At 40.1% G+C, this 25,309-nt stretch overlaps 1 long non-coding RNA gene across 2 annotated transcripts in view; it reads right to left on the reverse strand.

Annotated features, from left to right (window-relative positions):
• Nucleotides 1-428: 428 nt before the first annotated feature.
• LOC129364545 (uncharacterized) overlaps nt 429-25,309 on the reverse strand; it is a 31,513-nt gene continuing 6,632 nt past the window's right edge. The window contains exons 2-5 of one of the 2 annotated variants that reach the window (XR_008606457.1): nt 21,114-21,173; nt 4,255-4,395; nt 3,782-3,833; nt 429-3,361 (exon numbers count right to left, since the gene is read on the reverse strand). This is a non-coding gene — a long non-coding RNA (uncharacterized LOC129364545). The remainder of the gene's footprint in view (nt 3,362-3,781; nt 3,834-4,254; nt 4,396-21,113; nt 21,174-25,309) is intronic. The other variant, XR_008606456.1, reaches the window with a different exon arrangement.

Here is a 25,309-nt window from a genome sequence, read left to right on the forward strand (position 1 = left end):
CCGTATCACACATGGATCTATTTGAGTATTTCAGATGTATCCTTTATTACCTTCATGTATATTTGTAAGAAATAAATATGTCTTCAAAATTGCCCACATCAAGCCACTCATTTTAGTGAGGCAAAATGAGTTGAACATTAACAGAAGACAAATGGAAACAGTGACTGACTGGGTTTCAGTAAGACCCTCTATGGCAGGGGTATAAAACTCCAGTGTTCTGCAGTTTTTAGATCTGCCACAGGTACAAAATGCTGGAATGAAATGGCTTAATTACCTCCTCCTTGTTCTCCAGAGCCTTGCTGATTACCTAATTATTCTATCCAGGTGTGGTGCAGCAGAGGCACCCCTGCTCTATGTTCTATGAATAAAGACATCTTAACATGAAGAGAAGACAACTGCCTGGTTAGAAGTATTTTTTTTTATTATTTATGTAGTTTATCTGAACTTGTCAGCATTACAAGAAACAAATCATGTAGAATTAATTGCTAAAATGTACAACAGAGACACAAAAGTGATTTTGGAAAGATTAAAAAATTTGATCCATTTCTGCTTGTGCTTCAGACCTGCAGGGAGAAACAAAAATCAAGGAATAGGAATGGTCAAGGTGAATTCAACAACAGATGTTAAATTAGACATTTCTTTCTGAAGATTATTAAATGTTCAAATCCTTAACACTGCAGCAATTTATAGACACAAATGCAGCCTCTGTGATAACATCTGGCTCAGACCCAATGACAGTGAAAAGTTTAGAGTGAGCAGAGCGAGAAAAGAAACAAAACACAAGTTAGACACGATACGAAACACGACTGTACCCTAACATACACAAACTATAAAAGTGCATGTCATTGTTTAATTCTTCGCCCCATATCAACTCTTCTCTCAATCCAATTTATTCTTTCTTTCTTTTCTTTTTTTTATTTTTTTTTTCTGCAAGACATCTTCTTCCCCCTCGCTACAAAGCCCAAGTCATGTTCAGAGCTTTTCGACATAAGTGTTTCATGTCACTCCTTTTCTTCTAAAACACACTTCTCTATTCCGTATGTTCCTGGTCTTATATTTGGGTTTGAGAGTGGATAGGTAACATTAAAGAGCTATCACTTTTCTCTCTGTGTCATTCCCCTACTTCATACACCATTTGATCTGAAGCCAGATACGGCTTTTAGATGTAGGCGTGGACACACACTCCCGCACACGCACACACACGCCTTCACTCCAACACATGTTTGAGCGCAGTCGGCGCGCGCATGCCGCCTGACTGACAGATAAACAATTTTAGGGGATCGCACACTCTCGAGCCTGCAAAAACATTCCTTTATTTTCCAAGGCTTTTATTTTTGTGCCGTTCCTCTCAGCCAAACATCAAAAGCGAGAAGCATTTCTTTTCACATCACACACAAGCACATTACAATCCTATGCACTCTACAATGCCATTTTGAAATACCCCGCCCTCGACAACTTGTGGAATAAGTTGAAGGAACAGAGTATTCAAACAAAAAAAGACATAAATACACAACAAATACCACCTACAGCCAATAAAATATGCACGGGAGAGTTCAGGTGCCTTTACTGTCAGAATTAATAAGACAACATAAAAACACAGTAAATGGCTGTCTTCCACAGATGTGTCTCTGTGTAACTTTGTATTCTGTTTCAGCCATCTTCTATTTTTGCAGCTCGTTTTTGTGAGTTTTAAAACGGAGGTAGTTGCTCAATTTTGCAAAGTCAAATGTACAACTCTTCATACTTGGGAGTGCAAAAAAAGCCCCCCAAAAAAAATAGAAATCTGCAATTTCCGCAAAACAGAAGGCGTGCAGGAATTTTCTAAAATGAAAAGCTTTTACAAGAGAAATTACTTAGAAAAATTGAGTAAAAATTATGCGACCCTTGTGAACTATAAATATTCAAGAACAAAATGTTCTGGCTGTCAAAATTAAAGCACTTAGATTTTAGAGGCACAAAGCTTCTGATATATTAGATCCCAATAACTTTTTCCCTGTTCTCCTGCCTTTGTTCACTCTCTCTCTGATCTGTAATTGAAAAAGCATTCCGTTTTTATTTTGCTTTGCTATCCAAAGGCTAAATCCAAAACACCAGCCAAGAGGTTAGCCTGGTCACCTGGCACCCACAGGCGCTCTCTCTCTCTCCCTCTCTCTCTCTCCCCTCTCTCTCTCTCCCTCTCTCTCTCTCTCTCTCTCTCTCTTTCCTTCTTTTTCTTTATCACACACACACACGCACACTCACCGACATCCCGATGTGCACACTCGCACACATACCTGACTGCTGTGCTTCAATAAACTGTAAATTCCTCCTCTGCACCCACCATACCCAAGCTAACCCTTTAAAAGTCACCCGCCTCCACCTTGTAATGCATGAACACACTTACCCAGACATGCACACACAGACTTACGCACAATCGCGCACAACAGACAAGCCAGGACACACACACAAAAAAAAAACAATGTGGCTTAGAGAATGGTATCAAATTTAGTGGCCACGGGGATCTTGCTGGGGTCATAAATCTATATCCAACATGTGAGAAAATCTCTCCATGAATATCTGGAGACGCAGAGGGAACGGGAGATGGAGAGACAGACAGCGGGATACAGGAGGAGACAGACACAAAGGAAAAACGGGCAGAAAGCAAAGTGAGAGTCTTGCAGAAAAGCAGAGCCACAGACAAAAAACAGCACGACTGGGACACGACGGCTTGAGCGAAGCAAAGCAGGAAATATACAAACTCGTGCAAGATAGTGGGGAAAACCAGGCCAGGAGAGTGAAATGTGGAGGATACACAGAGCAAAAGTCACAGATAATGTCTGACAGTAATAGAGGAAGGCCGAAAGACAGAGCAGGAGACAGACAGAGAGAGGGAGCGATACATGACCCTCTCACTCTAACAATGGCTCTTCATATGGAGACCAGCTTAGCAGGCGAGCTGTTGGAATCAGGAATGTGGAATGTGGGATTTTGGACCTGCAAACGATCGCTACTGTCTGTGTGCAGCATGACGAGCTGTGGCGGGGTGTCCCTGGCCCACCATAAAACAAACTGACAATTTGTCTGCTGCGTATCAGTTTGTCGTCGTGTTACTGTGAACAGAAGAGCTGGAGCTTTGAGCTCGCTTGTACTGGACGCATACGGTATTATCCCGGAATAATCTTTGCAGTTTAATGTTCAGCCAGATTAGTAGAGCAAGTTTCTGTCCTTTAATAGAGAGAAATTGAATTTACAAATCCATCTTTCCCATATCCACTGTCATGTGTTGGGTGTAGTGTGACTGGAGCTTGACTTAGCTGGGGAATATTGGGAGGCAGAATGTGTCCTGGTCATCAAACTGTGCTGGGAGGCAGTAGATCTTACTCTAAATTCATAGAACGATACCAGATATGATGCAAAATGGAATAAATGACTGCAATGTAAAACCACTTTATTAAAATTCCCCATTTAAAATTGATCTTAGATTAGATTTCTGATTTATTTTGGAACAACAACGAAGGAAGTAGTAATTTTTCCAGAGTAATTGAAATGTTTGTTTTGTTAATTTTTGGCAGTTTTTGTGAAAAACAATTATCTGAGACATAGCTCATGTGTAATCTTTAATAAATGCACAATACTGGAATGTGACTGTTTAATGAAAATGCTATTTTTTTCTTCCCTAATTGTAATAAAAAATGGAGCTCTCTTAAATACAGTGTTGATATAGAAAGAAATGAGCATATATTAAAGAATTTTAAAAAGTTGAGATAAAAATGCAACAGGTGAAATTAAATTAATTTCTTACTTTGTTTATTTTGGAGGAAACCGATCAGATTAAGTTGTTGTGCAAGAAAGCTCTGCAAGAAGAACAACATTACATTTTTAATCATAAATAGTGGAAACACAATGAAGTAAAAAAAAACAATAAAGAAAAAAAGAAAAAGTGAAACAATAAAATTAATATAAAACATCTATATTTTCTTTTTAAAAGGCATTGTTATTTTTTGTAATTTGCATTTCTACACGTCATAAAGAGTGCTTTATGCTTTACATAAAGCATAAAGCACTCTGTATGCCTTATATTTGTGGACTTGACAGAAAATGTTCATTAAAACTGCTTAGTAAATTTCTCAATAGCACAAATTCAGATCACGTAAGGAACTTGTTCAAAAAGTTTCCCTTCTAAACAGAAAGGGTCACGTTCACACACACACACACACACACACACACATACAGCCTATAGCCACCGTCACTCTCTGAAATGAAGCTAACACTCACACATATGCACTGCAGCCGCTAACACAGGAGACAGTTGTTGTCGGTCGCCCCGATGACTGTCATGGCTGTCAGGCCAAGTCCCACGAATTACGGCTGCTCCAGATGTAAGAGATTTCTAAGCTGCCTCCAACGGCCTGCGGTCTATAGTGAGAAAAACAGAGGGAGGGGGGAAAAAAGTGAAAGATGTAAAGAAATTTAAATTCATTCAGCCACACGTGAAAATTCTTCCTTTCTCTGTCCCTGTTTTTGAATCTTTACGCCATCATAAATAAAAGCTGCGATTACGGTACATTTTTGTTGGACAGTTTCGGGATTTATTGTGTGCACCGCTTATTTGAAATCACTAATGGATGTGTGGCTTATATTTTCAGTAAAGACGAACCATCAAAGATAATTTTATATTTAAAATGTGATGGGAAAATTGATGTTTTTTTTTTTTTTTTCTTTTGCATTACTTTTTTTTTTCAATTTTGAAGATAGTGCTTGTGTTAGAAAAAAAAAAAAACCTGCAAATTTACATTTCCCCTTCATGTGAATTTTCATAGAAAGTACCAGTCTGATAAAAAAATGTTTGATGTCCCATTATCACACAATAAACATTTATCACTGTTAGCTAGCAGTTAGTTCAGGATTGTTTAGATCTTGGCAGTCTAGTTTGACCAGAGTGGTAGTTTAATTTCCATACATGCGTGTCAACACTTAAAATTTACCCACCATCATTCTCTTTGTTGTCTTTGGTCTCCTCTCACTTTTTCTCTCATTAGTACTTTGTAACTCGACAGTTTATTTGAAATTATGAAAGCATTACACGCTCTGATGTAGCAGTTTAAAAATCAATAGTCGAAACCCAAGCTGCCTCACTTAAGCCCTCTCCTATGGCAAAGGGGATGTCTCTTTCTCCCGCTCTCTTAAATGGTAATTTCATTTGCAGTCACTAAGACCTCACCGATAATTACCAATGCCCTGAGAGAGAAAGGCAAGTGAAAGAGAGAAGAGGAGGGATGGGAGATGGGAGAGGGGAAGAGGGAGAGCAGGATTAAGAAAGCAGAGTGAATGCCAGTCATTAGAAAAGCTTTCCTCCTTGGCTGCTTTGATCAGAGTTAAGAACGCGTTGCCTTCAATCTATCGCTCCCTGACACTAACCTGTGCAATAAAAACATGGGGAATGGAAGGAGAAGAAGGAGCACGGTGATGGAGGTGAATGAGGAAGAACCAAAGAACAAGAAGGGAAAAAAAATAAGATCCCTGTAGTCTTAAATAGCAATTCTTGATTCTAAAATTGAGTTCCTTTGTTTTGGTGGGATATGCCAGGGCCGTCCATTTTCAGAAAGACCATCACCTTCCACCCCAACCGCCTCCCCCCCAGCTTCATCTTTCAAATGAACTAATCAGAAAGGGGAATATGAAGTGTCCTGCAGGATCCATTTCTCTGCAGGCATATGGCAATGATTGATGGGGAACAACTTTGACTTTCTCAGGTCATCCTCCCTGCTCACATCTGGGAGCACTGCAATAATTCTCCTAATTTTTGACCTGGTCTCTTCCTTCTGTCTCCTTTCCCCCTCTCCTCCACAAACATCAGTTTCACTCTGATGAAAAAAAAAATAGACTCCTCCAACTTGGTCCCTTTTTCTTTCTCTCTCCGTTTCCCAAGGCTAACACAAATACTAATTTTAGCAAAAATAAAAGTACCATAGTGGTTTCCAGATGTTTATAAGGACTGGAGCAATCCCCCATTCCTTCTCACTTTTTTTTCATTTTTCTTTTTTTTTATTATTATGTTTGTCTTACTACCACTAAAAAAAGACTGTGTGATAGAGCTTTGGTAAATGGCTTTACCATATGTTTATACAGTTTTTGTATCATGGCAAACACCACGAAAGAGCCACAATAAATATAATAATAAATGAAACTTAAAGGCATCATCTTTTGCAGACAAAAACACTCATATCCTTTCACGTCCATTTTAGACTAAAGCAATGTTTTGTTTTGTTTTTTGTTTTTTGTTTTTTTTGTCTTGCATCATTTGTTTATGCCCTGAAAGTCACTTCCATTTAGAATTAATACAAAGAATTACAAATAAAAGAAGAGCAATCAGTCACACAAATAGTACATTTGGGTGGACTTCTTGATTCATATAAGAGCACCAGAGACATACAGCTGTCTTAAATCCCCCCCTCATCCTTCTCCTCCTCCTCCACACACCAGCGACAGCAACTGGACCTTGTTAGCTGTAGCAAAGAAATCATCTCTGACTCCTACTTTACAATAACACTGAGGAACTTCGACCGCTAAATGCTTTTGGGAAACCCAGCCGTCCTCCTGCTGCCATGTGATGATCCCACCTCTGAAATATTCAGCCCCATTAACATTCCGATGGGTATCATCCCCTTTCAGACACAATTCGCTTTGCTCCTCAGACCTGTGGGCCAAGCCAGGGAGAGGCCTGGAGCAGATGTTATCTGTCCTCATTCCTCACAAAGACCTCTACTGCTCCAAGTAAACACTGCAAATATTACATTTTGGTGTAAGGGAGACAGTACGAGAACAGGTGACACAATGAATGTAAGGGAAAAAAATAAAAATAAATCAGTCAGTGGGATTTAATTTGTATTTTTTGTAAAACTGTATAATGATGAGATATGCAATTTGATGTCTGTTGTATTTTTCTAGGGTTTAGTATCTGCTTTCGGACAGCATAGCTCAGTACTCTACCCGTGTTAAAGTGTACAGGTAGATAAAAAGCAAATACTGTTTCAATCTCGGTCGACTGACCTCTCAGCCAAGACGCAAACTATTTCAGTGTTTAGACTTTAACAGAATACTGTATGACTTGGTGCAATTTGATACTGTAAAAAAATGACATATGCTGGTTACTTTGTTGAAGACTCACTGCACTTATCTTCCCACACAGTAGGGTTCACAAAAAGATAATACTTTTCCAACATGCCAGCAGCAGAAGAACACTCCCAGTTAAAGATTCCCTTCTCTGCACTGGGGACCAGTGTAGTTGATATCATTCTCTCACTTTTCCATTAGGCAGTTTCTGACCAACTACACAATAGTTTTGCATGCAAAGGAGCATGAAAGGTTCACCAGTTGGGCTGTTACAATGAGGATAGGATAACAAGAGGCTCAGGTCAAAATGCATGGATTTTCGTCATGCAACTTCAACGAAGACCACCAATTTTGGCACAGTTCAAGGTCAGTTACATGCACTCTATTTAAATCTTGCCTATTAACCAATCAAGCTCAATTGATCATTCAAAGTGGAGTGATTGGATATCTGCATAATGTTCTTTTCCTGTGACGCCATTTATTTTGTCAAGTGCATCTCACCATTACATTTTGTAACGAAACTGTAACTCTCCCAACACCAAACATTGGAATGCTGTTGAAAGAATCTGTTTTTCCCCTGAATATAACAATGGTTCTGATTGCCAAAAATTTACATTTTAGTTTTACCAATTCCCAGTCCCTTTCTTAAGAAAAAAAAATAATAATAATATTTTGTTAAGTTCATGTATAAATGTAGTCCAACATTTTACATTGCTTTTCAGAAAATGGCTTTACACCTTAAATGTTTTGGCATTTAGTATATAGAAAAAACTTTAGTAAACCAAACTGACCTAAAACAGAAAATGTTTTCTCTGATTTAATGTCAGTAAGGAAAAACAGCTTGTATTTTTCATGTAATCTGCCGAAACATCTGGTTTTAGCTGTTGCATCTGATACTTTGCCATTTAGCAATGTCTTGTGACTCTGAGGACTGCCAGTGGCTAAATTACTTACTCAACAGCATGCAACACTGCACAGATATTTAGTCACAAACATAACTTTCATCTTTTCACAATAACAGATCAGAGTTTGCTTTCGTAAGCGTCAAATGTGGTTGGTGTTAATTGCTGATGATGTAACTATGCGTACAAACTGCCAATCGCCGTGTGCACTTTGAACACGCATTCGTTTTCACCATTAAGCCCCGAAGCTGAACTGCCTGGAATGAGCTAGGCGTGTGTGTGTGTGTTTGTTAATCATTTGTGATCATGTGAGAGACAGACTACACTTTGAGCTCAATTAGCCGGGCGTTTAGGCGTCTTAATTGGTGACTTTCGATCTCAGGCTCTTGCTGATGAACCACTTAGCAGCAGACTTATGGATTAGCGTCCCGGAAAGCTCTCTGTTCTCAGATGTATCTAACAGGTCAGGAATTAGTGTTCTTAACTCTGACTTACAAATGAAGACAGCAGTATTGACTCGCGTGGAAAACTCTCTTCACTTCCATTCCGCTGTATCCAAACGCACTCTGCCGTTGGAAGTTTCTCCTGCCTCCTCCTCTTATCCCACGTCATGCATTTCTCTTCTTGTCAGCAGACATGAGCTTCTGTTTAATTTTGCTTCGCCTTTTTCTGGAGAAAATTACACGCACAATGTTTCACAATTTGGCAGTTTTGTCGTCATGGCGCGCAAGGCGTCCCTCGTCATCTGTGCAACATGCGCCGTGGCTCATGGAGCCTCATAAATGTCATGTATTGACGGAACCACTCTGGAGAGCAGGAAGTCCTTGCCAAAAAGAAGATAGATAGAGCGCCACTGGTGTTGAGGATGCCATGCTGTATTAAATCAATTTTTTTGCACCATGTGTTGTCTACATGCACAGTGACGGCACTTGTGTTTTCACAAGCGGCTGTTCATGGCGTTACCACAAACACAAATACACAGATATTACAGATGTTTTGTGTAAACCGTTCCCCCGCAGTTGCCGCTTTTCTCTTGCGTTATTCTTGCACCATTCAATGAACAGTCTCAGCATCTGCCCTGCATAGGTGTGTCATTTTTTTATTTTATTTTTTTTGCCACACTTCCTCCTCCCCAGGTCATTGTCATATACTTGGGCCTTCTGAGCAGGGAGGCTTTAAGCAGCAGAGACAGCACTTGTCCGTTAGATTTGCATGTCCCCAACATCACATGCCCGGCCTGCACACGTCACCAACTTGTCTGGAGGTGAATGTCGAGGTTCATTAGAAAATGCCCAGATTCAAGGAAATTTGTCAAAAGGTAGACAAAAGTGCCTGTGATGCATGATGTGTGGTTTTCAAGAAGATGGGAGCGGAAATTTGATTTGATTCTGTGCGAATGCTGGAATAAAAATAGGACTTTTTTGTCGAAAAAGAAAAAAAAAACACAGTTTTAAATGTGATACATTTAAATTATTTTTTTTTTATTTCTAATCAACAAAGCGAAACCTGGTCAGGGCTAGGGCCGGTCAGCCTTTCAAACACCCCTGAGATATCTAGATATCGGGGGACCTTCCCTCAGATTTATTGTGGGAATCAGAATTTATGATGAGTAAATTGGGCTTCTTCATCTGTGTGCCGGGGGGTTTGCCACATGCTGCCGAGATGGCTTGACTTATTGATTACAGGGAGTAGTATGCCCCATTTCAAAGGGATGGAGAGCCCCCGCCACGCAACTTCTGAGAATTAATTTGCCTGGCATGGGCCTTCATGAGAAACACATGTACATACACACACAAACGCAAGCGCAGACATAAACAAGCACACAGCATCCAAAGCCTTCAGGTAAAAGAATCACCCCTCCCCATCCAAAATATATATATAAATTAAAAAAGCAAGAAAAAAAACAACATACGCATCCATTCAGCCCTTTTTGCCCTCACCAACACAAACATAAATAAAAGGAGTTTTTAGTGGCAGTGAAGATTGTGCAAAGCATGTGACAAAAACTTCTGAAACAGAAAACACAAAGCAACAACTATCTCTAACATTCTCCTGCTGTACAGCAATAAAAAAACTTAAAAGTTATTTTTTATACTTTTTTTCTTTTACTTGTTTCTGTGTTTATTCTCTAAAAGGATTTATTTTTCTTTCTTTTTTTTGTAAACGAGTAATATTTGTAAGTAGATTCCTGCAGTTGGTTACTATTATTTCCTGTGTCAGATTTGTAAATAATAAATATATTAAAAGAAAAAAGAAAATTCAGCCTCATTCTTTCCAAAAAACTGTATAAAAGACCATTTTTGTGCGTATGTGTGCGTGTGTGGTGTACCATCTGTAGTAACTGTTCTGGAAGAAAATCTAACACAGTTTCGGCCAAAGTACTTCTCCAGACCGGCAGAGTCACAGCTGAACTATCAGTGGTTCATCCCTGGCATTGTCCACTTTATCACCCTCTGCCCTCAGACACCAGCTCCTATTTCACCAGCAGCACCCGTGCTAATTTATCATCGCCGTCTTGACAGACAACACATCTGTGTGTGAACGGATTAAGTGAGGAAAAGTGTAAGAGGGACAACAGAGGCAGAAATGGGGAAGAGCAGGAGGAAATATGGTAGCTAGGAGGATTCCAGCCCTTACAAACAGGCCTTTTAAAGGGTCATATTTTGTTTGAAGGGCCCCTTCCTACCCTTCACTCGACCTCTTCCCTATCCCTCCTGCCTCCACGCTCATAACACAATGTCAGCTAAACCCCTCGGCAACTGGACAGCTCATTGTCTTGGGCTATCTTATATTACAGCCCATATACCGCAAGTGGGATATGGAACAGAATTAAAGAGCTTAAGGACTGAGCTGAGAACGCAGACCTGCAGAGGTTTATATCGCCATATAAAACCGTACCTTCGCAGGCTGTGAAAGGGCACGTCCGTGATGACCGTTCCTTTTTTTTTTCTGTTGACTGTCCTGCCGGAAACATTCTTCTTTTTTTTTAAATATGCATTGACCGAATGGCGCTGCTGCGTTTTGTCAGCGCGGCAAAGGCGTGCGGATATTCGAGCGCGAAGATTGATGGGCGAGAGCGGTTAAGACACACACGGACAGCAGATGGGGAGACGCGCACTACAACTCTCGTGTTCACACGTCCCGTGTCCGCATCCGCGCTGCATTTTTGTGTGGGCTCACACGCATACTGTACGAGATGGCAGGTGCGCATGTACACGCGTTCTCGTGTGTGTGTTCAAGCAAGCATATCTGTTTACTTTTAGCCTCCAAAAAAAAAAAAAAAAACATTCGTATTCGAATGCAGGAGACAGGACACATCTCTCTGCTCTGTGAGCCGCTAGACAGCCCAGTCAGAATATTTTAGCACGCACACAAACACACTTGCATACTTCAGCCCCATGCATTGCACATGCCCACGCGCGCACACGCGCGCACGCACGCTCCCCTGGGGTACCCCCGTTTGCAGAGCCTGGGGAGTGCAAAATGGAACTTTTTAAAAGCCAAAAACACTTCTCCTGAACAAACTAGTCTTGCCTAATAATACCACGCTCGTGTTTCTCTCCTCTCTCCCGACAGGTTGTCATTATCTACAAGAGCTTGGTGGTTCGACTGTGTTTTAGAGAACGGTTTTGGTTGTTGTTTTAGCATCTGAAAGCCTCGCTACAAGACAGACGGCAAATAGACTCTAAACTATTTGGAATCTGTGCATCAGCAAATGTGTTTTGCTATTGAAATGAAAGGAGGAGGAAGTTGGGAAATTGTGGATTTAGCGTGAAGACAGAGGCGCTTGTAAACTCCCGAGACATTCGAGTTTCTGAATTGCTGATTTTTGGACCTGCAGTACATGGTGCAATGTATTTATGTCCATTATTTGGGGGGAATCAAGAAGAATCTATGTTGTCAAGTTGTTTTTTTCTTATTTTTTTATACAATGTGTGAGTGTTTTTCTTTTATTATTATTATTTTTTTAAGGTGAGTAAAATTACGTTTTTGTGTACACACACACACACACACACAAACACACAGAGCACAGATCCACAGCCACTGTTTATACAGGCACAAATACGGCTTCTGCTCTTATGAAGATAAATATGGCAAGGCGTAGATTTTCACCCACACCTACTGAATGGGACACATGCATTCATCTTTGCTGTAGGTTGTGTTTTCGGATTTGTGTGCGTGTGCGTGTGCTTCTGTGTGTGCTGGGGCCATGTTGGGGATACAGCAGCGAGGGTGTGCGCACCTCACTGCCTTTGCAATGTATGGAAATGTATGTGCATTTTTAAAGTAGGAGGGGGGCGAAATTTATTTCTCTCTCCCCCCATCTCGCCCCTCATGCACCCTTCGCGCCTCTTCCTCTTCCTCCACACCTCATTCCCAAAGCTGATAGACCTATGGATGCATGATAGATGGGGGAGAGAGAGAGAGAAATGAAGGGGGTCTCTGCATGGATGCATACATACATGCATGCATAGATGTATATAACACCCCCAGTCCCCTTTTCCTCTCAAGCGCACACTATAAAGTCTCTAACATGCACCTTTGCATACAAAAGCACACCTCTGAATGCAGGACTCATGCGCATACCAAACATAATCCATAGTTTTACATAATGGGGAGGAGAAAAAAAGGGGAGGCAAGTCAACTCCTGTGGTAGGGTGATAAAGATAATATGAATCATCTGACTCTTTCTCTTTCTCCCTGTATGTATGCACATTCACCCAGAGAGACGCTGATATTCTATAGAGGAATATAATGAGATATGGAGAAGGTGCCCCCCTCCACCTGCCTCCCCCCCCCCCCCGATCCTCTAGAACACATGTGGGTCATGTGTGTGCCTTGTCCATCTTTCCACAATGTTTAAGGATTATGCTTCACGGTGTACTGAGGTTTAAGTAAATTGCCCCAAGTGGAAGTTATATTTGCAAGTAAACTACTGCACCATCTCTGTATGTTACATGAATACGACTGCAAAACATGGACTGCACTGTTCTGATGAGCGACTGATTGATTCTATGCACACTGGATAAAGTACAGTGTTTGTTTGTCTCCAGAATAAATTAAGAAAAAAGTACCAGATACACTCTCTTTGCAAACAAAAAAGAGGACTTGCTGTTAATTATTCCCAAAAAATAGTTAATTTTTGGAATCTAATTAAAGGCATTTAACCATTGGGGACAAAATGAGATCAAAGATGTATATTTGATGTCATGCAGATAGCATTTTTAAATTAGCAAACCCTCTTAACTTTATAATTATCTTTGCTGGGAGAAATGAAGCAGGAAGTTCCTTTGTGTTAATTCTGGGATTCAAACAGTCTCCTAAGAAATAGATGAAATTAATTAGAAATAATTACAGATAGTCATGCAGTCTGCATTTCCAATGCAATGAATTATATGCAGAGCAAAAAGAAAAAAAAATCTTTTTAGGGAGTTTATTCTGTAAAAGCTTAAATATATGAGAAACAGGTCACATTAAATTTTTGTTTGTTTGTTTGTTAGTTTTTCAAAAATATGGAGTGCAAATTTTTACTGAATTTAAATCCAGCAACTTTTCATTCATATGTATTTCAATACACACCAAAAAAAATGCAAAATGCCTGGCAGTTATCGTTGGGTGAATTTTTTTGGGATTTGTGTCTCACAGCTGCTGTTCGTTTGCACTCTCTTTTCAGGCTGGTTGCTGAAGCCGACAAACATGCAACAAATGTCCAAATGTGTCAAAAAAAGAAAATACCAAAAGAGTCTACGAGTGTATGCGTGTGTGTAAAGGAGAAATAGAGGAAGAAGCAGAAAGGATGAATTCTGCCTTCTTGTATTAGCAGCCCCGCTGGAAAAACACTGCCGTTTTTGTATTGAAAATCAAAGCTCAGGCCAAGCTGATATCATGTCTTTCTTTTTGATTACAGGCAAAAATGATGATTATTTATTTACCAATTAAATTGATTTGTTGTTTCTGAAATCATATCATGAAGAAATGAGGGGGTGTTTCCGTATGTCACAAACTACAGCTCCGTATTTTTGCTTCTCTTGAATATGGTTGGCTTTTTTGTAACACCAGTGCACAAGCATGTACGCCTGCAGGTGTCCATGCCTCATGTGTTTATAGTCTCAGGAAGCTGTTGACCTAGTCCCCGCCCCCCCACCACAACCACCACGTGTGTTCGTAAGAGATCCCTTGAACCTGACAACGGTGGGAGTGGAGAGGTGGAACTGGAGCCAAGACTTTGAACAAACCATGCTGATGGACAACAGGACCAAGAGGGGCTGGACTGAGCAGGTATAGAGGTTGAGATTCCACAGGGAAGGTCATGTGAGTCAGTCGACTATTATGGATGACTATTAGCTACTATATTTCTTTTTTTTTTTTTTTAGTACTCACAATATAGTTAAATAAATAAATAATGATACTAATAATAACATCCTGTTTTTATTTTATTGTTGTTTGAGGGGTTTTTGTCGTTGGTCATGGCTTTGGCGCCTGATTCGATGCCGAACAGACGATTCCATAGCTCGTCAACTGAACTGTACACTCCTTTCAAACAGCTAATGCTTCCAACAGCAGGTGGACAAGGGGTGAAAAATACAGCCGAGGACTGCTGGAAAGTGAAAAAGTATTTCTGACACAGACCAATACTCCAAATAGATGCGGTAAAGATGAGTTTAAGTAAAAAGCGGGCAAGAGAAGATGAAAGGACTCGGACTAATGGCAGGGAGTCAGACGGAGAGGATGGTTGTTTATGGATGAAGATGGTCTGAGAGGATGAGAGGAGGGGAGAGGCTCCGGTGGAGATGGAAGGTAAGGGAAATGGAGGTGAAGGCGAAAGAAGAGGGAGATTAAATGGAGAGGAAAAATGTTTGTGAGGAGGTGAAGAAGAGGAAGCTGGAAGGAGAACAGGTGAAGATGGGAAGGGGTTGAAAGAGGTCAAGGAGCACAGCCTTTTATGGTGAGAAAAACGAAGGAGTCACATGTCCATGTGCGTGTGTGTGTGTGGGTGTGTGTGTGTTTGTGTGTGTGTGTGTGTGGGTGTGTGTGTGTTTGTGTGTGTGTGTGTGTCCTCCTAATAGTGAGAAAAGGTGAGGGTTGAGGTCCAGGCCCACATCTTATTGAAAATAAAAATAAATAAATAAAAGTAGCAGATTAAGATGGACAGTCTGAGACAGGGATGAGCCCTGTGCGTGTGTACGCCCTAATGCACACACACACGTGTGTAGGTGTGTCTCCACACTTTCTCTGCATGCGTATGTGCCTCTGAGTGTGTGTTTTAATAGCCACAGTCAGAGAGCCTCTGTCAGACGGTCAGCTAATTGGCCGTCTTACAAGTACAGAGGAGGCTGCTCGCAAATTGGCAAAAAGGGCAACCGGCTTCAATCTGATACCAAACTCCCCTCTGTCATGGTGCTGTCCATTAGACAACAGCTTAAGTCAGGGAAATGGAACAAAAATAAGGAAAAACAGAATACACAACAAGGGGAAAATAGTGCCGTAATTGTGCTTTGGAGACTCCAATTGTTGTGCTCGACCCGTGTGTAGCGAGACAATGGGGATCATGCAAGACTTAGCGTAAATAAAAATTTGGAAGAAAACATGGAACTCAAGGGGATGATGTGTTTTTTTTTTCTTAATATTTGTGTGTGTGTGTTTTCCTGTTGCAGAAGCCTCATGTATTTTAATCCATGTAAAGTCCCAACTGGGTTCCAATTAGGAACAGGTTTCCTAACGCCCTGTGGGGAAACTGATAATTATGCTGTTGACTGTGGTTGTGACTTGCAGTGTTTGCGTGTGCATGTTTGCGTGTGCGTTTGTGTGTGCGTGTAGAGTGTGGTGCAGGGGGACTCTGCACATTTTATGATATTCTTTTTTTATCTTTCTGTAATGTTTACAATGCTGAAATTGTTAGTTGTATGAAATGATCCTCCATAATTAGACACAATACTGAAATTCAAATCCTCTTTATCTCAGTTGTTCATCATAAGTAGTGCCTCTAAAACATGCACACACACCCATACACACATATATAAATTTTACCCTTAAACTAAGCTTGAAAGCAAAATAGGCCATCACTGTTGTGAATTGTTTCTTAACATTTTTAGGCTGTGACTGTTTGTCATTTCTTTAGGTGTTTGTGTGCAGTAAACTGATGGAGTTTTTCTCATCTTCCTCTAATGTTTAGACTGCTATTGATCACATTGAACATGATACACAAATTTTATTCCTCTTAAGCAAGTTCTTATCACACTATTTTCCAATGATCAGTCTTGCAAAAGTATTCACATCCCTAAACTGTTCACATTTTGGAAAGTTAGAACTGCAAAATATTATTATTATTATTTTTATTTATGTACTTTTTTTTAGGATACTTGTTTGTGGATCTCTGCAGCTCCTCCACAGTTTTGCTTTTGGCTAATTAGTACCCTCTTTGTCTATTCTTTTAATTTAGCTGGATGGCCATGTCTTGGTACTTTTGCAGGTTTACCATATTCTTCCACTCCAACTTTTTTTTTTTTACTCCTCTTTACCCCTGACCTGTCTGCTGTGTTCCTTGATCATAATGATGCTTCTTGTTTATGAATATTTTCAAAAAATCTAGCAGTTATTCACAGATCACCATATATTATATTGAACACAGACAGACTGTTTTTACAAATGGGGTGAATTCAAATTCATAAGAGTGTATTTTGTTATCATAAAAAAAAGGGGCAAATACTTTCCAGTGGGTGGAAGCGTGGAAAGTGTTAAGCATGAGCAGTAATGTGAGCTATTTTCAATGTTACAGGTAGTGGTGCTCTGATGCTTATACCCTCCATCTAACCTTGAAAACAGAGAGTGACGCTGATGTAGTGGACACTGTGCCTCTCCTATCTAACCTTAAATGCTGAAAAATGTCCCCTCAAATAAAATGGATGACCCAGCTGTCACATCTGTTATAACATATATATTGTTTTACAAGGTTGAGCCATCAAGCATGCAAGAAAAGGTTCAATTTTAAAGCAGTTGCAAACTGCTTTTAAAAAAATGACGGTGTAAAAGAAAACAAATAAGGAAAAAAATGGATTTACATTCGAGAGGACGTCGGGGTACGTTTTTGCTAAAAATTCCACGGATCCTTTTTGTTGTTTTCATAACATGTTAGAAAAGTGCCTTTCAGAGCAAATCTGGAAAAAAAAAGGGCAACATTTTTTTCTTTATACACACATGTGCAGGAGGGTGGAGGGGTTCTATTTAACTTATCCATGTCGGACAACACTCTGTTAGGGGGTATCAGGTATAAATTCCACTCCAATTTACAAATCAGAGATAATTTCCATACGCTGCTGTGAAGATTTTTCACATTCAAATGAGTGGGTGTAGGGTTGAGAGGGGCACAAGGAATCTTTTGAGTCTGCAAAAACCAAAATTGTTTAGCTGTCCAATCGGGTGTTATACTACACATAATATATGGTTATTTCATTCAGCCGCCAGACTGCCAAGATGTTTTCAATTTGGCATGGCCCTGCGATCATGATATCACAGAGAAAAAGTGAGGGAGAGCTTCCAGTCTAGGATGGCCAGAGCAGCGAGAGGGCGATCATTTCGCCAAACTCAAAGGCTCCCCCCACCCGCCGCCCCCTCTCCTCGCCTCTTTCTCCCTTTCTCACTGGGACGAATAATTCCACAGTTGCTGAGGCACTGAAAAAGCAATCTGCGGAATACCCCAGGGTCATGTCTGTGGCGGGATGATTTGTGTGAAATGTCATACATTAAATATAAGTTTAACATTCAGCCCGGTGCACTGTAAAACTGCCCTGTCGTTGCCACAGTCCACCATTTCCCCGAGTGCAGGGAGGGTTCGGGTTCAGGAAAGCGGTCACAAAGGAGTTGGACACACATACGTGCATACACACCACCCCCTGTGTCGGCCCAATCTCAAAGGTAGTGGGGAGGAAGGTGGAGTGTAGACAGCGGGGAGTTGTGAGGCCATTCAATCTACAGCTGCATTTCATTTATGATTGTGAGAGCAAAAACTTTTTTTGTTTTTGTCTGTGAAAATCTATTTTTCTGTTTTTCTTATTGTCTTTGTTTACATGTGGGCACTGTATGAAGGAAGGACCACGAAGAGAACAATATAGAGAAAACTTTGGAAAGACGATGGTCCCAGGGACGTTTGTTGCTTGGCAGAAATTGAGAAAAGTAAGGTAAAAATAAAAGGGAGGGCAGTAGGGTAGTAGCAGACAGGCTGATGGACAAAGATGGACAGTGGGTTTGTGAGGCAGGTGTTGAATGTGTGTCCAGGCTGTGAGATGAGAAAGTAAGAGAAGTGGAGAAGAACAGGGATGGGGGGTGGGGGGTTGTGACTAATTCATAAAGTTTCAGGAAAATAGCAGCCCACTGAAAGCAAGAGAAGCGAGGGACAGGGAAAAAAGGTGTCTCAAGGGACTTCAGTGAAGCAGTCATCCCAAAGAGCAGGAGAGAGAGAAAGACGATTCTGTCCATCCCAGTAGATGAGAAAAAAATGACAGAGGGGCTACAAAGGATGTCATCTGGCAGAGGGACAACTGATGAGCTTCCTCTCTTTTCTTTTTTCTCTTTGTCTTTATGCCTTCTTCCCTCCTGGCTTGTTTGTTTTGCTCTGGGTCTTTGCCTGGAGAAAGTTTCTGTCTCAATGACTACAATCAGATCATGTGTTTGATATGCAAAGAAGCGTGTTGTGGCCATTCCAGAAATGTGAATTTCAGGGCAGATAGCCAACTTTTGGGAAGATCAAAGGGCAACAGTAGATGTTTTAAATGTAAGCATAAAACACTGTATCAGTTATGATTAGGCTATGCCAGGCCCAGGTGGATATAGTTCATAAATCTAATTATGTACCCCTGTGCGTTCCCAATATATTCTTATCTACTTGGCACAGTTCAATTTAGTCTTTGCCTGGTGGTGTTTGACAATATTTGCATCTAAAAAAATCCATGCATCCTTTCTACAAATTTTGCTTATTATTGCCATGAAAGAGCTCACCACTAGATTTATCAATTTCACCTTGAAGGTGTTGTACTTGCCAGTGCATTTGTAAGCAAGCTGGGACTCTTTGAAGACGAACACAGTATCGTTCAATCTGCAGGCCCCCCCTCTTCTCTGCGCTTCTCCTCCCATTTCACCCCTACTTCAAAGCAGAAAGGCTGAGATGAAGGTTTGGAAAGAAATGGAAAACAAATTGTTCATTTGTATCTGGGAGGAGACCAGACACTTGAGCAAATGTTCTCGGCATTCTCTCTTTAAATGCGATGCACTAAAGTTATCTTAAGGTTAGTCGCAGGAGAGACGGAATGAGACGAGATCTCAGGAGCTGTTGTTTTTAAGATCTCAGCCAGACAATCAAACGTGTAAATAAACGGGAGGCAGCTCAATGATCACCTCCAGGGCAAATTGCAGAGATACGCATTGCATACAGCTGAATGGAAATCTTCCACAAGCACTGTGGAAGAGCTTGTTAGAAAACCTTATTTTAAGTTTAAAAACACTCACTAAAATACATAAGCAAATAAACTCGCTCATAACTTTGTACATTTCCAACAAATATTTTACTACTGCAAGATGATTCTCATTCAACTGATACTGGAAGGAAACTACACTACATGGTGAATATGAAAGGCAGTCATTTATATTTTGAATATATGCAGAATATTAATAGTCAAATATATATTTTAGTCTGTCAGGTATTGTTCTATGGATACAAGCAAAGATATATATATATATTACTGTATTTTTCAGGTTGTTGTGATGATAGATCAAGAACCACAGTCTAAGATCAAGCCTTTGCTATTAGTAAAATGACACTTTTCACTACCACTATTGAGGCAGCCATTACATTCAATGTGCCATAGATAAAAAGACCTAGTGGCTTTGATCATTGGAAATAAAATTATGTTCTTTCATTGACCAAATAAGAGTGCCTTTTTGATGACATGCTTGACTTGACTAAACACACCATGCTGAGTTAAATAGATGCCTTCTATTAAAGAATCTGAGAGGCATTCAGAAAACATGCATGTCATTGTGCTTTACTTCCAAAGGTTATGTTGGACGTTTAAAAAGATGAAGAAGACACTGATCTATGCTCTCAATCACCTCTGAACCAATTTGTTGTGCCTGTCTTCTACTGATGAGACCGGGCTCCGAAATGATGAGCAATACTTAAATGGAGCTTTGTTAGCAACAACTTGCTTTGATGTTCCAGAGCTGAATTTCATTGTGATTCATGCACAAAGACTGGATATCAGACATGCTGAGCAACTGACTGAGTTATCATTTGTGAACACTAACAGTCTCAGGTCTTTATTTGGTTCCTGTCAGAAGTTTACATACATCCATCAGAGGCATTAATGTCTTTGATTTGGGGCTTTGAAATGAATTTGAAATGTTTTTTTGTTGCTGTTTAGAGTGAAATTAATCAACATATTGCTGCAGAAATGTAAAAATAAATAAATGAATAACTTGGATCGCAAGTTAATTGAGGATCCATACAGAATATTAAAATGAGTCTCTGTTTTGGAAATTTCAAGAACAGGACACAAATTGTCACCCTCATAAACTATTGCAATGATTGGAACAACCCAGGAATCACCAAGGTGCAAAACAGCCATAAGCTGGAACCGAAGTGTTCACTGTCACTGTCCACAGTCATGGGTTTAGCATCAAAATGAACAGTGTATGAAGTCCAAGTAACAATCACAGAAAAACAAAACAAAACAAAAATAATAGGAATATCTTCAAGCTCTACCAAGGTTTGCAACCAGCTACCCAAATAGACATATCAAATGTCATCTGAAAAAAATCTTGTTCAATGGAGGAAAAGATTAAGTTATTTGGCCCCTGGGGCAAGACTTATGCTTGAAGTTAAAGAAAAATTTGAATTCAAATAATGTACCATCTTTAGCGCAAGATAGTGACTACATCATACTTAGTCATTTTCTCTATCAGATGTACTAGTAGATTACAGAAAATGGATGGAATAACGAGACAGCACAACTCTGAACTGTTAACCTCAAATCAGTGGCTTGATGGTTGAAACTTTGATGGGGCAACAATTTTAAAAGCACATCATGCTAACATTAAGCTTCTGGAAAAGCCTTACAAAGCACCAACCTTTATCATATTGAAGATTCGTGGGAAATAACAGCTCTGTTCTTGGCATGACACCAACTTCTGCAAAAATAAATAAAATAAAATGAATTAGTGAACAAATACGCCATCAGAATCATATCAAATGTTTGGTCATTTTTTAAAACAAAATACATAAATAAGATGAGGATGGAGCTTCTTAGGGGTATACATAAAAGTCCCAAAATGCCAAATACCAAACCCATGATAATGATTCATGGACTGATGGAAGCAGAACAGGCTAAGACTCCTTGCCATTATCCTGGGGCAGGCAAATCAAGGCAGCAAATCAGGAACAATGGGGCCCCTCAAAGAGCAGAGTGGGGATCAAAGCACTGCTAACTGACCATTGCAGTCCAATTGAAATATTCACTTTGCATCTTTCCAAACATAATGGATGTTGAAAGTGGGAGGTGAAAAGAAAGAGCTGCTTGCTCACATTTGATGTCAAATTATAGATGGTAAAAAGAGGGGAAAGTAGAAATACACATGGCAGTCCAGGCCTTTTCCAGTCATCTGCTAAGGCCTCATAATGTCCCTTGGTTATTTTTTGACTTTGAATTTGCAAAGACCCATTTTCCCTCTTTTTTTTCCCTTTCTTTGAACCCTCCAATGGTAACATTATGATGATATATGAGATGCTATACTATAGCCGTTGTGCATGTGGAGTCGATTGAAGCAGGCCATTTCTTAAAGTGTCCTCTCACTTTTATTCTCTCTGTACTTTCTAATCTTCTTTCCCCATTCTTCCTGTCTTTGTCTCCCCCATCACTTCTTCTCTCCATCTCGCCAGCCATTTGAATGTGTTGATCACCTGGGGAGATGCTGCATTAATGCTGACGCCCAGTAAAAGGCAGAATCTCCTCTTTATTTATCTGCACTAAAATTCCTCCCAATCTTTCCAGCACATTTCACTCAATCACACAACTCAGGCCATTCCATTAGCCACACAGGGGCGTTTTACTCCATTGAGCACAACACGCCCCGCACTTCGATGAATATAGATTCCCTTAAATTATGTATAATGGGAGTGCTCAGATTTTAGCATTTTTGCTAAGAGGGTTTGAAGACGTACAAGTTGTTTCTGCTGCTTTTTTGAGTGCATCTTGAAATTTGCAGTATGTAAGAGAGACCAGAGACACTTCCTTTGAGTTTGTACATGGAAATGAGGGGAGAGGGGAGAGAGCGATCATGCGAAGCTGGCTACACATCACATACAATTTTTCTCCGAGTGGGAATGACAGGGAATTGTGGATGAAAGTCAAAACAAATACACATTAAAGCTGTGCACTATTTCCCAGGTATTTACAGCATATAGCATCAAAAGTAAATGCATGCTTGATTACTTTTACACGGCTGTTGGCTCAGCGAAGTGTCCATTGTTGTTGTTATTACCAAGCCTCGAGTTATCTTCGGCGGAAGACCCATTATCAAAGGTCCCATTATCAAACGTCTGAGTTTGATCGCTTATTGTGGGGACCATTTTTTCAGCTCCAAGTGTGAGTAGAGTAACTAATTGGATAGTGACTAATTTTAATTCACATGTAGGCAGTTGGTGTCCATGTACCTCAGCAGGAGGGATGGACACAGCTGAGATATAGGAACAAACAGACCAGGAATTCTATAATCAGAACAAAATCAACATCCTCATTACTGACTCCGAGCTGCAGCCGGCATCAAAAAGAGCTTCAAATCTCTCTGCCCTTGTTTGCAGGCTGTGATTATGTTCAGTGTCAGGCCCAATACATGGTCGCTTTTCTCTGTTGCTTTGCATGGAAACATGCTCACCGGGATGCTAACAACTAATCGGGCAAGGGGAAGCTCAAGTTATTTCATTGCTGTGACTAAAATCAAGCCAGTCCAATTTTGATTTTTTTTTTTTTTTTCCATGCGGCAATCTTTGAAAGTGCAAAGTCATGAAGCTGCTCGTCAGAACCTCTGTGAACACAGAGCGGACGGTGTCATATTGCTTTCTTTATTTCCTCCAAACTGTTCATCAATGTATTCATAAAAATGTTTTATTAGTTATGCTGTTATTAAACAATCTTTAGTACTTTTGTGTTTTTGCACTGCTGCACACAACTGCCCACAGGGTGTTTCTGTAGACAGGCCAATGTAGACTGATTAAAAAGTGTCTTGTTAGACAAGACTGTCTTTTGAAGGAAATAGATTCATTTACCTTTGCTTAAGGAATCAACATTAATCACTGTCTGGTTTTAATACACTTTGTCTGTGTCTTCAACAGGAAGTGGAATAAAAGCCTAACTTTATCTACTTTTTTTCTGTATTTTTAAAAAACATATTTTTTTCACCAGTATGTTGTCTGTCCTGCAGCAGCCTATATTTTAAGCCATGCCATTTCAGACATTTTTCAGACTTGACAAATATGTACAATTGATTTTGTTTTCTTTATTAGTTGTGCAATTCACAAATTTACCCTTCTGGTAAAGAAAAAAAGACAATTATTGAAAGGCCTCACTTTTGTTTTTCAGATGGCATGTAGCGATCTCAGAAAATAAGGAATAGTGTGCTGTGGTTAGCAAATACATGTTTTATGGGGTGCAAAACTAAAACTCCACATCACCCAGAACACACCATCTCCATTGTGAAACAGGGAGATGGCTGCATGATGCTCTGGGGATGTGTTTAATCAGCTGTCAAATGGAGACTGGTCAAGGTCAACGTGAAGATCAATGAAGCCAAACACAGGCAAATCCCAGAAGAAAAAAAAAAAAAAAAAAAGAACTGATAGGTCCTGAAATTTACACCAGATACAGAGCAGGACAACAGCCCTAGACATACTGCTGGAGTTGGAAGGGAATGGTAGAAAATCTGGTCTAAAGTCCAGATCTAAATCCTATTAAGAATCAGTGGCAAGACTTGAGTTCAGTTGCTCTATTCGAAATGTGTCTATCTGATTTGATTTGCAAAGAAAAATATGCAAAACAACATAGTCTTCATGTACACAAAGCTGGGAGAGACAGCTATAAACCTCCAAATACTTGAAGCCGAAATTGCAGTGAAAGGTGGTTTATAATGTAATACCTCGTGTATGTTGAACACACATGCAGGCCACACTTTATAGATTTTTATTTGTAATAACTCTTGAAAATGAGACCATTTCAGTCACATAAAATAACTTGATTAAAATTGTGATTGCAATATTGAAAAATATGGAAAAGTTGAGGTGCTGTTTGAACTCTTACAAGGCACAGGGACTCAATTTTTCTTTTCTGTTACTTTTCATTGAAATGAACTTCAATTCATTTATAGTTGTAAGTCATTTCTGTGTATGAAATTTACAGCCCAGTATCTCCCCCTTTGCTACAACTTGATCCATTCTGACATTTCCGGTAATAAGACCAAGAAGTATCAGATTTTACTCACCACTACAGATGGACCAGAGCTTGACCTTATGCAGCAAGGCTTCTCCAACACCAGTCACTCAGCTGTCTTATTTTATCGCAGCCTAATCCTCAATAATATATTCCATACTATCACATGACTGTGCATTTTATTTGCCGCTGGCTATGCTTGGCAGCAACCAGCATAACGCAAGGGCCAATAGGTTGACAGTTTCCAGGACCTTCTGCATGTTTCATGAACATTTCACCTGTGACACCTGCTGAAATTATGCCATTTAAATACAAACATATGTCAAGATTCTTTAGGAAAGAGCTCTTAGTGATGTAGCAACACTGGTAGTATGCAGATGAGAAGCAGAAAGGTTGTGAGAGGGTGTCTAAGTCTGTGCTGGGTTTGGACACTGCCTGTCCATGTTGTTGGAGTGTAATGGAAGTGTCACCCTCGAGGAAAGCTGCTGGAAGTTTAGGTCACGATGCCCTTCAGCATGACACACACACCCACACACATCGTCGGTGTGACAGAAACATGCAAAAAGCATACGGCCGCCATGGCAACTGAATCTGTGTGTGTGCGAGTCCTCGCGAGGGTCTGCATCCGCCGTGTGTTTGTGCGCGTATTGATCCGACGTGACGTCTAAACTGTATTATTGACCTAAATGTTGTTTCTAACATCTAATCTGTTCTAGCTCAGATGTAATTTTGTCAAGAATTTAGAAACACTTGTTAGTTTCACTTAAGAAATTGTCGGCTGATGGGAATTTATTGCACCGATTCAGATGGATTGCTTTCATAAAACCTGATGTTGCATTGAGGGAG

The sequence above is a fragment of the Poeciliopsis prolifica genome, unplaced genomic scaffold (genome assembly GCF_027474105.1).
Source record: "Poeciliopsis prolifica strain line A6 unplaced genomic scaffold, Auburn_PproV2 SCAFFOLD012, whole genome shotgun sequence".
Classification (NCBI taxonomy): Eukaryota; Metazoa; Chordata; class Actinopteri; order Cyprinodontiformes; family Poeciliidae; genus Poeciliopsis; species Poeciliopsis prolifica.